Source organism: Saccostrea cucullata, unplaced genomic scaffold (genome assembly GCF_032062105.1).
Source record: "Saccostrea cucullata isolate Sc308-1 unplaced genomic scaffold, CSIRO_AGI_Scuc_v1 ctg2068, whole genome shotgun sequence".
NCBI classification, from domain to species: Eukaryota; Metazoa; Mollusca; class Bivalvia; order Ostreida; family Ostreidae; genus Saccostrea; species Saccostrea cuccullata.
The window spans coordinates 64,949-78,212 of NW_026938354.1; the positions used below are offsets into that span (position 1 = coordinate 64,949).

Consider the following 13,264-nt stretch of genomic DNA (forward strand, 5'->3'; position numbering starts at 1 on the left):
TTCTTTATCATATGAAAAATTGGAAACATTGAGACAAAAAAAAATTCTGAAAACATTGACAAATGTAGGATAGAAAATTGACTAAAATTTTAAAGTTTATTGTCTATTTTTTTTTCAATGTGGACTTAATTTCTTATGTCGATTGAATAAAAAAGAAATTATTCATGAGAAAAATTGCTAAATATCTTTCGGTTAATTTAGTCTATAAAGGACGATGTTTGAAAAAGAAACTATGTAATTTTTCATATTCTTTCCTTGACAAGTACCCATAAAGATAACTGAAAATGTGTAGTCGCAGTATGTAATTACCATTCAAAGTTTCACAGGCTGTGCTACATTAAAAACAAGGAAACATATCACATATCACGAGCTTACGAACTTTTATCTGATTGATACATGTAAGCAAGTACTAATTTATCATTTTGAAAACTTTCAAAATCTTGTGACAAAGACTTTTCCGACATAGGTTCTACCTTAATAAGAATAAAGAAAACCAAAAAATAAATATAACATACAGCCCGAAGAATTAAAATAATTAAATGCACGTATAAAATTATATTTGAATTATCATTATAGATTTGCACTGTAAATTAACTCGTTTTGCTTGTATGTACAATGTTTAGATTTATATCTAATAACAACACATTTGATCTTTTGTCCCAATCGACAGATTACTATGCCATTTTAATTAGTCGACGAGCTGATTGGTTAATCACAAATCCTGATTGACAGCTCTTTAAAGCAATACCGAACGCGCGTCCGCTTTCTGGTACCGCATCTGAATTTGGAGTTCGCTCTCTTGGTGCGCTTCGGGTCCGCTAAGGATGCGCTCCGGGTCAGCCGTAACGGAACCCGGGGTGCGCTACGGGTTCGCTTTCTGTTCGGTTGTGTCTGTTCAGTACTGTATACGAATGAAGCTCTAGTTGAAACATAAAATATCGCCAACTTCGTTCGTGAAAAGTTAAAAAAGTCTATTATTTATTGCATATTTTAAACAACAGAGTATACAAATAACTGTAAGGTAACATTTACTGTGCTATGATACATTTTTAGAACAAAATTAGGCACAGCAAGGAATGCAAGGGAATTAAACAGAAGAAGAGCTTGTGGCATATTTCAAGGTGCTAAAGTTCAGCATTTAGAGGATGAGACAGGTATGTATATTTTTGTTTAGTGAATTATTCTGAAATATTTCCATTTTTAGGTCACCTGAGTAAACTCAGTAGACCTATTGCTATCTGTTTTCGTCCGTCGTCGTGCGTCGTTTGTCTTGCGTCGTTCGTCGTGCGTTAACATTTGAACATTTTCAGCTTCTTCTCTGCAACCATTGAACCAATTTCAACCAAATTTGGCACAAAGCATCTATGGATAAAGGGGAACACAAATTTTGAATTTCATGATCCCTGCCCCCCTGAGGCCTGAGGGGTGGGGCCAAAACCACTAAAATAAATGCAATCTCTAAAAATCTTCTTCATTACTCCTGGACATCAAGCAGTCAAACTGTTTACATGATTGTAATCAGTAATGAGTCCTCTACCAAAATTGTGAAATTCATGGCCCTGGGGTCAGGGGTTCTAGTGCTAGGGCGGGGCTAAATATTAAGTATATAGTGAAAATGCATTATTTCTTTGAAAATCTTCTCTGCTCCTGGGTATTAAATAAACCAACTAAGTACATAGTTATGATGAGCAAGAGTGCCTCTACCAAAATTGTGAATTTTATGGCCCCAGGGTCAGGGGTTCTTGTTTTAGGGTGGGGCTCTAATGATTATGTAGTGAAATGCATGAATTCTTTGAACATCTACTTCTTTGCTCCTGGTTAATATACTAATGATCTAATTACATATTTAAGGCCAGGATTTATTTTATTTTCAGTTTTACAAACCCTCCGCTCAAGGTTTTGAATTTTCAGAAAAAAATAAAACAATTTCTTTTTTTCCGATGTCAAATTTGAGTCGGGATCGAGATTTCAAATTTACGAACTAGCACTTCCGGTTTTACGATGAAACGGTGGGTAAATAAAGCTAGATCTGATAAGATAGCTTGATTTAGTGTAAAATTCATCGATAAGAGTGCCATTCAAAACGTGTCACCCGTTCAAAGGACAAATAAAATGCTGATGACTTTGTTGCACAATGACATGCTGATGAGATAATTATGTATTCGTTTCAAAAGTAACTGTAAATTATTTTCCTCCCCCAGGTTTTAAACTGCCCGTGGTAGCTATTGCATATTGCGAGGGACATTGTTTAGGTCTCCGTTATAGCTTACAGTCTAAGCACCATTCTTCAGAAAAGGGTTGCTTATGCATCAGATGTAATGAATAAAACTCTGGGAGAAGTGAAGTCCATTTGAGGAAGAAATAAACAATAACCTGAAGAAATAAAAAAAGTTCAACTATTAAAAGGCAAGACTATACAAATATATACAGGCATGTAGTATCATTTGTATCAGCCGGAAAAAATTATTATACACTTAATTGAAAAAATGTTGACACTACTTCCCAATACTCCCTGTCTGTTTTCTGTTAGGAATTATAATTTTAGGCATCAAGTAAATTTTAGAACAATGTCTACACATTCACCTAACACATATTAAAAAAATGAAGATATATTGAAAGACTTTTAAAGAATTGATTTTTTTATAAAATATTTTTTGATCAACATCACAAAATTTATATAACTGGCCCAAACTGACAGATGATGAAATAAGCAATTAAATGTTCTACTTTCCTATTTGTAACTGTAAGCATTATGTGTCCAGTGGTAAGGAGCCTATTAAGATAGCATAAAAAAAAGAATGTACAAATGTTAATAATTGATTTATCAAAAAAAAAAAAAAATTTCCTTCGCCTTCGGGACTTTTTTATTCTCATGTTCATAACTAAACCTAAAAATAAAAAAAAATGCTGGCCTAATAATGAAGAAAGGGGCCTCTTTCAAAACAGATAATTTCAGGGCTGCTGGGTCAGGAGTGCCAGGGGGGTACTTTGACTAATAAAATAAATTAATGTTTTGAAATCTGCCCTTTGATGAGCAATGGTGCTTCTTTCAAAATTTGTGAATTTCATGGCTTTTGGCTTAAACACGAACCAAATACAATCGCTGGAAAGTTGTTACATGATACTCAGATGACCTATAAGGCCCATGGGCCTCTTGTTTATTTGTGTTTGTGATAACTCTTTGAAACTTAGCGGATTTAATTAAAGCTAGGGAGGCCTAATATGCATGCAAATCTCATGCGCATCTGTCTCTGTGTCTGACGCTAAGGAGGCCTAATATGCATAAATCATTCACTCGAGGAAATTCCAACTTACAGTTCTCAGGCCGTAAATGCTTATCAAATAAGTCATTTTTCTTCGAATCCTCGAGTTTGTTAGCTAACAACTTATTAACTAAGTCTGCCAATTTAGTAGCAACACCATCTGACGTTTTTTCCTCTACAATATAGTTGGAAACCGCAAACAGGTGATTCAGATCTTCCTCATGTTTATCCGAGCCGCCATTTTTGTTTCCTTCTACGTCACATCCGCCCAAGTCTGAAGGCTCCGCCTCCTTTTGACTGACAGCGGGTAATTTTCAACGCGCGGTCGAATCAGACTCGCTGCTGATTTTAGCCTTTTTTGACGCAGTTTCTGTAACGTTTTCAGACTTTCTTTTGGCTGAATTTTTTACCAAATCCGAATCGCTCTCATCTGTCGACTCTGCTTCCACATAAATCATATTGTTAATTGCATCAAAAGATTTTTTCATGGCAAGCATCGCCAGATTTTGGTCGACCATGAATTTCTTAAACATAGTCTCTGTCACAAATTCAGTTTTGTTAACACGATCTTGTTTCTCATGAGTCGCTTGCGTTATTACGCAATCTAGCACCCTTGCGCTAGTCCCCAGAGAATCATCGTCTCCCCACTTATGGGTATCTTGCGACGAATGTTCATTATTAAGTGCATCTCGCTTACGAGATTTCATTGCACCTTTATGTACATCTTGCTCATGATGCGTATCTGACTGTTCTGTAGACATCCTTTGTGTAAGAAAATCCCCCAAAATGGCGTCGGAGCCTGAGGGACGCTCCTTATCCATTATTGAACTTCGTCAATATGTAACTGTACAGTTCAAATAACCGTTTGAATTTACCGCAAATGTTCCGCACTAATTCACTGTCCAACTAAATCGTAAAATATGCTATAAATATCACAAAATAAGGTTAAATTTAAATAAAATATACAGCGTAAAATTCCACGACTGATCAAATCTGGGTCAAACTTCGCATTGAATTCTGGGAGTTGCTTTGCAATATCACATGATCTCGATACTGACGTATGCTGATGGAGAATCTCGTGCGGCTGCCTTTGTGTTTGACGTCAGTGGGTGAGGACTATGAAAATTGGCAAGGGAGTCCTCGTGTTATTTAGATCTATATCTACAATTTTATTTCACAATGAAATAGAAATATAAGGAATCACTGTCTAATTCGTATAGTATGCCAGGGACATCAAAGATAGTGGGAAACATGGGATAATTTATACATAACGGACTTCGCCCCTTATGCAAATTATCCCATGTTTCCCACTATTGTTGATGCCCTGGCATACTATACGAACTTAGAAAGTGATTCCTTTTTAAATCTTTTAAAAAGTTGGATTTAACACATGCAATATTATTTTAGATGAAATGCCATTTTCTTATCATAATAGGGTGATAAATTTTATATTATATACAAAGCAATATACTTGTTCTCGTAGCAGAACAAAATACCGGGCTGCTTCATCATTAAACTCTCAAGTACAAAGTAGAAAAATGCATATCAATTCAAAAATTTACAGTGAATAATTTTGAAAACCTATGGTAACCATGGATTAATATTTTTGAGTTATAAACATTTTTTTGAAACACCAACTTTACATATTTCTTGAATGAAATAATGTTTATTTAATATTTCATTCTTGTTTAAAATCAGAGGGGATGTGTGTGAATGTGACTAAATCTCTTATTATGTAACTTGACATGCCACTTTTTGACAAAATAATTAGCAATTAAAAAAGGGAATCTATAGGTTCGCAAACCTTTTTCAAAAACTACATATAGGGTTGAAAAGGATTATGAATTAAACTAAGATTATTAACTTGTTTGTGCCCTTGCAATATCGGAATTCATAAATGACCTCTAAACTGAAAGTATAATTGCTTAAACCATGTGACGTCGACATCTCATGACAAGTCTAAATATAAAATTTAAATGTCCCTAACATGTACATTTAAACAATATTACATTTTTTTTTTATATCAGTGAAATCCTAAAAAGAATCGCCGATCCTAATAAAGTATGTATTTTTTATCTTTAAAAAATGGCCGATATTTCCATTTGTAACCTTAACTGTGCTGCGAAGTCCTCTTCTTTGTCTGTGGGCATTAAATAAACTTACCTTTTGCATAGTTATGTTAAATAAGGCTGCCTCTTTCAAAATTGTGAATCTCTTGGCTCCAGGGTCAGGGGTTCTAGTGGCAGGGCGGGGCTATATATATTCTAAAGTTAAAGTTGCATACATTCTTAGGAAATTCTTTGAATCTGTTCGTGGGCATTAAATGAACTAATCAAGTGCATAGTTATGTTCAGTAAGGCTTCCTCTTCCAAAATTGTTCCCGTGGGTATCCGGGTTAGAATAAGTCCTCAGTATCCCCTTGCTTATCGTAAAAGGCGACTATATGGGGCGGTCCTTCGGATGAGACCATATAAACCGAGGCCCCATGTCACAGCAGATGTGGCACGATAAAGACCCCTCCCTGCTCTATGGCCGTAAGTGGCGAGCATAGGCCTATATTTGCATATCCACTGCTCTCTCCCACTATGAACATGTAGTCATCAACTGCGTTTATAGGACTATAGACGCAACTGCTTCTGATATGAGTGCAATTGCTCTATCACTTTCGTGTAGAACAAATTCTACTACAGTTGTATATCGTGCAGAGAAGTATATATATTAAAAGTTTCATAAAAGGAATAAAGATAAGTTTTTAATAATATTCTTAAAAAAAAAAGAAATTCAGAATATTTGTAATTGCTGATTTATACCTTTAAAAATTCAATTTTGCTCATTGTATTTAATTGTATAATAAAACTTTTTAAAATTGTAGATAACTGCCATATTTTTATTTTTTCATATGATATATATTTGTACAAAGAAAGATAACTCTTCACACTTGGGTAATAACACTCAGAAAGAGGAAATTTTCTACTTCAAGAATGATTTCAGCTATTAAAAATAAATATGAAAAGCTAAAAAAATCATAGAAAAGCATTCTGGAATAATAATCATTATAAAAGCATCTTCATTTTTCATCACAGTGTTAAATTATTGCAGCCCGGAGGACCGGGCTGCTCTATACATATAAGTTTAATTGTTGGTGTATGGGGATTGGAGTGGGAGTAGTTATGTAGAATTAAAGGTTTTCTAAACATTGAAAGATTGTTAATCAGAATGTTCTTTCCGTTTATAAATTACGAGATACATAATATATTTACTTCCATAAAGTGAATCTGTAAAAATATATATGTTTTTCATATTTAATATATATAGTTACTTATCATTTACTATCGAAATAACGACAGGTCCCTTTTTTAAGAACATCGAATTTTACTTCTCGGATAAAAACGTACTCTGCACAGTTCGTGTTTTAAAAACATTCTAAAAAACTATTCTAAAATTGAAAATTAATACATTTTTAAATATAAATGATTCGTGTGTCTAACTTCAATTTATATTTTATGCAGCCAACATTAACTTGAGGAATTGATCAAGTTTAAAATGTTATCGTTTTTTATTGATTTTTATCCGACTACAAGTTTTTAAAAATATTTGCGACTGTCGTCTCCATCATTTAGACGCATGCCTTTTTTTTTTTTTTTTTTTAATTTTACAAATATCGAAACAGTTTGTTGATCAAGACTCATTTTCATTGTTTACTTCATATATTTCCCGGGCGACAATTGATGGTTACATCAATGTTTTTCTTGTTGATTTTTGTCAGAGGGTTTCAATAACGTTGATCGATGACGTCACAACTGCATCAAAACAAAAATTAAGAGAATGTGATGACGGCGCTGCTTGTATCCAGATAACTGTTTGAGAGGGGAATACTTTATAAATTGTTTGTGATTTATTAGAGTAAAGGATCATTGATCAGGTGTACTGATTTTAAAGCCGTATGTATTAATGAAGACAAGAAGCTGTGTCCTCATGTAAGTCAGGATTTCCTCTGATATCCTTTAAAAAAATCAAAGAATGCAAATATATGTAATAAACAACGATTATTCAGTGAAATGGCATTATGAATAGCAACTGCTCTGCTGGCATATTTTCCATGATGCGCTAGCGCGCATCATGGAATATGCCAGCAGAGCAATTGCTATTCATAACGCCATGTTCACTGAATAACGTTGTTTATTTCTTAAAAATGTGCAGCCCTTCACCGGCAGCGGTGACGTCTCCATGTCAATGAAAGATTCTGGAGAGGGACGTTAAATAGTATACAATCAATCAATCAATCTTCCAAAATTGTGAATCTCATGGCCAAAGGGTCATGGGGTTCTAGTACTAGGGAGGGGCTTTATAGATTGAAGAGTAAACAACACAAATCAAATTCAATTGTTGGAGAGTTTTTACATGATACTCAGGTGACCTATAAGGCCCGTTTCTAGTGGCAGGGCAAGGCTAGGTATATTCTAAATTTAAAATGCATACATTTTTATGAAATTCTTTGGATCTGTTCGTGGGCATTAAATTAACTAATCAAGTTCATAGTTATGTTCAATAAGGCTTCGTCTTCCAAAATTGTGAATCTCATTACCTAAGGGTCAGGTGGTTCTAGTGCTAGGGCGGGGCTCTTTAGTTTTAAGAATGAAAAACACAAATCAAATTCAATTGTTGGAGAGTTTTTACATGATAATCAGGTGACCTATTAGGCCCGTGGGCCTCTTGTGTTATTATTCATTCAACAAAGATCCATCTTCATAAACACAGACTTTATTTCTTAAGCATTACATTCTTCGTTGAAAGCAGCTAAAATATTTTATTTTTCATGTACATTTGACCGAATGCACTTTACATTGGTGATAAAGTTACCGCAACATAAAAATATATTATAATTATAATCAATAGGTTATATAGATACACTTAATTTTCAACTTTAAATAATTTAATTTTAGTTGTAACACGTCATTTGATTGGTTAAACGGTTATATTTACATTCAGTATAGTTTTCCTTATGAAATCCATTAGAAATCCACGACGTTCAAATTTCTATAACATACGCGAAACCTTGTCACCGGACGTTAGAATACACAGAAGGAATTACATGCATTTTCAATATTCAAGGAACCCCCAAAGTAAAATATTTTATTTCATTTTATGAAAAACTATAACCCTGAAAAATTAACGCAATGATTTGTCACTTTTTTCCTCGCATTGTTTGTCTGCGTTATTTAACTTTGCAACGTCATTTAACGTCAATTGACGTCACAAACGGCTCTTACATCTATTAATCACGGCAGTTTTGAAGGGCGCTAAATTCACATTTAAGATTAACAAAATAAGCAATTATGAAAAAGGAAAATTAAAGAATGTAATTATAAGCATTGAATTCATATTTTTGGATGTCTTCGGTCCTATAACACACCTGGCCGTGCCGACAAATTATCATACCGCGCTAACGCGCGGTATTCAATTTGTTGGCACGGCCATGTGTGTTAAAACATTCAATGCCTAATTAACCATTTTGTATAACATAACTTGCCTACGTCACAATGATTTACGTCAAAAACGTTTTAGTCCGCTTGACGTTAAGTTTGAAAATATACGATATTTAAAGCCTTTTTGCGAAGGAAAAAATGGGAAAATTGGCTTATTGTTTACATTGAAATTAAATTATAAGGAATGAAGCTTAGGCCACACCAATTTAATTTCTTGTTCATCGGACATTTGATGGAAAAAAGAACGAGCCGGCAAGCGGTTAAATAATAATATTATTACTTTTTGAAGGTGAAATATTTAGGCGGATCGTAAAAAAAAAATTGAGCGGACATGTTAAGAGTAAGCAGGTTAAAAATACGATAAATAGAGCACAGAATAAATAACACAGAAAAAAGCACAGAAATCCCCATGCTGCGGGAAATTAAATTAATATTATTTTCATCGTTTTGTTTAAATACGAACGCGCGGGTCCGACGAACAAGAAATTTTATTGGTGTGGCCTTAGTTCATCTTATCTTACACGATATAACATAACTTGGGACAGTTCACGCTTTTTTATTAACCGCTTTGCAAGTTATGTTATATCGTGTAATATAAGTTGAAATAAGCTTCATTCCTTAAATATAAAACTATTTCAAAATGTTAATCTATCCTGTAAGAAACATTGTTTTCAATACGCAAACGTATTGAAATCACCCTTGTGATGGCGTAAGGTTCATTGGATGTAAAGTTCACGGATATTTTAATTTAAATTGAAAAGGTTTTTACAAGTTTACTTTTCTTACTTATACAGGACAAGTGGGGACAGTAAAAGAAATATGCGACCACAGGATACACAATTACAGATGTACTGTTGTTGTTGATACAAAAAATAATGAGGTAAGTCTTTACCAAAAGACTGATATTTCATTTATTTTTTTTTTTTTTTGCAAAATACGTTAAGTTGTATATTGTCGTCGCATATGCTTGCTCATTTGTATTTCTTGATTCAGAAACGCAGAGGAAGAATTACCGACTTCAGATGCACGGAGAGTAAAGAATTTTGTTTTTTTCCAAGTCATCTGCCTGACCTCGGAAAAGGTACTGTGTTTATGAATTCAACTTATTGCTTAAAATTTAATACAATTAAAATACGAGAGTTGATCCAAAAGTTCGTGGAATTTCTTTCTATCAAAACAAACAATAGACATATTTATAATATAGAATCATAATAAACAATACTAGAAATTCCACCACGTTCCAGTTACAAATAAGGTCACTCGAGCTTTCTGAAAATGGATAATTTTGAAACCCGGGGAGTCTTCGACGTTACGTCAAGTTAGATACGTCACATCACGTTATAGAAGTATCTACAAACTGCTGCCTTTACTCCATTTTTTTTCTCTCTCCAAAAAAAAAAAAAAGCCTGAGTATCCTCTCGCACTTATCTTCATTTTTCACTCATATTTCAAAATACTCCTCATCTTTCCATAATTATGATGTTTCAATTTCAGTAGCACTGTCAAGAACAGGACGTCAGCTGACAACGCCCATTAATGCTTTTAATTTATCTAGTGGGATGAACACTTTTAAACAGATCCTCAAATAGGCGCCACACCTTTGATCAACGTCCATGAAGTTTTTTTTAGCTCTACTTGACAGAGACCAGAAAAGCTTATGCGATATTAATGCACCCGTCGTCCTTCTGTCTGTAAACAATTTTTTTTTCAAAATTCTTCTCCCTCTACAGTTTTGGTCTGATTTCAATATAACTTGGCACACAAGTAGACTACACTAAGATACATAACTCTTTTTATTATATGATTGAATATTTTCTATCTCTCTGATTGGCTGAGATCCAACTATATTAGAAAAATACTACGTTGTATTGACCTGCACGTGACGTTCCAGGTCAATACAAGGATTTATTTCCTCTACATTGATCTAAAAATAGATCGGTATTTTCCAAATTGATTTGGAAAGCTATTTTAACTTCTATAACTCTTTTTTCATGTGAAGAAAACATTAGCAAATATATATTTTTGGGTAAGGGTGGTAAGAGGGGATGCAGGGACACTTCTCCAACACTTTTACTGTACAACAATTTTTATTTTTTAGCAGTCAGTTTTCCCTGATAATATTCCTTCCTTTAATCCTAGAAAAAAGAAAAAGACTGACATAATTTTTTTTTCATGGCAAGTTAAATTGATAAAAAAAACTTTAAAAATAAATAATTGCGACCTATAAAGCTGATTAACATTTTAATTCTGCTTCTCTCTTAATTGTATTTGGATAGGACTTCATCAAATGCAAACCAGTTAATGGGTTTTATAAATTTATTGTGAATCATATAATAAAACAATTATTGCTGTTTTTCGGTCAATACAATGATTTAGCCATCTTCGAAGTACAATATTCACCTCGCCCTCCGGATTCGGTGAATATTGTACTCCTAAGATGGCTAAATCATTGTATTGACCTCAAAATACAGCAATGATTGTATAATATCGGTTTTTGATTTCGATCAGCGGTGTTGCCGTGGTTATTCAAAATAGAAATTTCTAAATTCTTTCAAAATGCTGCTCCTCCTAGAGTTTTGGTTTGATTTCAATATTGCATGGCACCAAGTAGACTACACTAAGATACATAATTCTGTTTATCGGTTTTTGATTTCGATGAGCGGAATTCAATTGCTGTGATTACTCAAAATAGAAATTTCTGTGAAATTCTTTCAAAATGATACTCCTCCTACAGTTTAGGTCTGCTTTCAATATAACTTAAAAGAAGTAGACCACTAGGCTACACAATTCTGTTTATTGGTTTTTGACTTCGATGAACATTGTTAACTTGGTTAATAAAAATAGAAATTCCTTATAAATAATCTCAAAATGCTACTCCAAATACAGTTTTAGTCTGATTATAATATAATGTGGCATGCAAGTAGACTACACTAAGAACATAAAGAGACTTAATCTAGGATCATTATTCTATTTATTGCTGTTATAAAGTTTCAATTCCCAACTGCTTAAGTACTTTTCTTAACCTTTGCTATAAGAACAAACCAGTAGCTTCAGTCTCAACAGAGACTTCTGGTTTCTAAAAGGTCTCACGTCACTAAAAACCAGTAACTAAATGCATTTTCTCCCACACTATATCAATAATATACACGTTTAAGATACAGTGATCCCAGGAATTTTCACGAAACTTATGACTAGACCGAAATTGACATTGTCTTACAGCCTACTGATGAACAGTAAATTTTCAACCAGTAATTAAATATCCAGTAAAATTCTTAAACAAAGGTCTGTAAAAGATCAAGCAATCGTAATAATGACATTATTTTCGTGTTTTTTTCTATAACACATAGGCGGTTTAATTATCATTTCAATTATAAAGGTATTCAATCCCTAATGGGAAAAAATTCAGTGAAATTGAATGCTTAACTGTTATCTAGGCATTCAATACTCAGTTTATTTAGACATATTTCCTATTTATCAGTATAAATATGTATAGTGGGATCTGTCCTAATTTATGACCCAGAGTTTTGGTAAAAGTTATCTCCCTTTTTTTAACTAATAAGAAAAATTAATGTAAAAAAATTTAGCCGGTGAAAATTTGTTTTCAATTGTCATTATGTTTTTAATGTTTCAATGCATCTTTCCACCGCAGGATTTATTGATATTCAAATTATTTGAATTTTTAGGTGACCTATTCCTATCCGTTTTCGTCCGTCGTCGTGCGTCGTGTGTTGTGTGTCGTGCGTCGTGTGTTAACATTTGAACATTTTCAGCTTCTTCTCTGCAACCATTGAACCAATTTCAACCAAATTTGGCACAAAGCATCTATGGGTGATGGGGAACGAAAATTGTAAATTTCATAATCCCTGCCCCCCTTGGGTCTGAGGAGTGGGGTCAAAACCACTCAAATTAATGCAATCTTTAAAATCTTCTTCTTTTCTCCTGGACATCAAGAAGTCAAACTGTTTGCATGATTGTAATCAGCATTGAGTCCTCTACCAAAATTGTGAAATTCATGGCCCTGGGCTCAGGGGTTCTAGTGCTAGAACGGGGCTAAATATTAAGTATATAGTGAAAATGCATTATTTCTTCTAAAATCTACTTCTCTGCTGCTGGGTATTAAATAAACCAACGAAGTACATAGTTATGATGAGAATGAGTGCCGCTACTAAAATTGTGAATTTTATGGCCCCAAGGTCAGGGGTTCTGGTGTTAGGGTGGGGCTCTATTGATTATATATAGTGAAAATACATGACTTCTTTGAAAATCTTCTTCTCTGCCCCCTGGTATTAAATAAACTAAACTAAGTGTATAGTTATGATGCAAAAGAGTGCCTCTACCAAAATTGTGAATTTTATGGCCCCAGGGTCAAGGGTTCTGGTGTTGGGGGGGGACTCTATCGATTATATAGTGAAAATACATGAATTCTTTGAAAATCTTCTTCACTGCTCCTAGGTATTAAATAAACTAACTAAGTGCATAGTTATGGTGAGCAAGAGTGCTTTTACCAAAATTGTG

General features: G+C 33.8%; 1 pseudogene; it reads right to left on the reverse strand.

Annotated features, from left to right (window-relative positions):
• Nucleotides 1–320: 320 nt before the first annotated feature.
• Nucleotides 321–4,084, reverse strand: LOC134250032 (uncharacterized; annotated as a pseudogene).
• Between the last annotated feature and the right edge of the window lie 9,180 nt (nucleotides 4,085–13,264).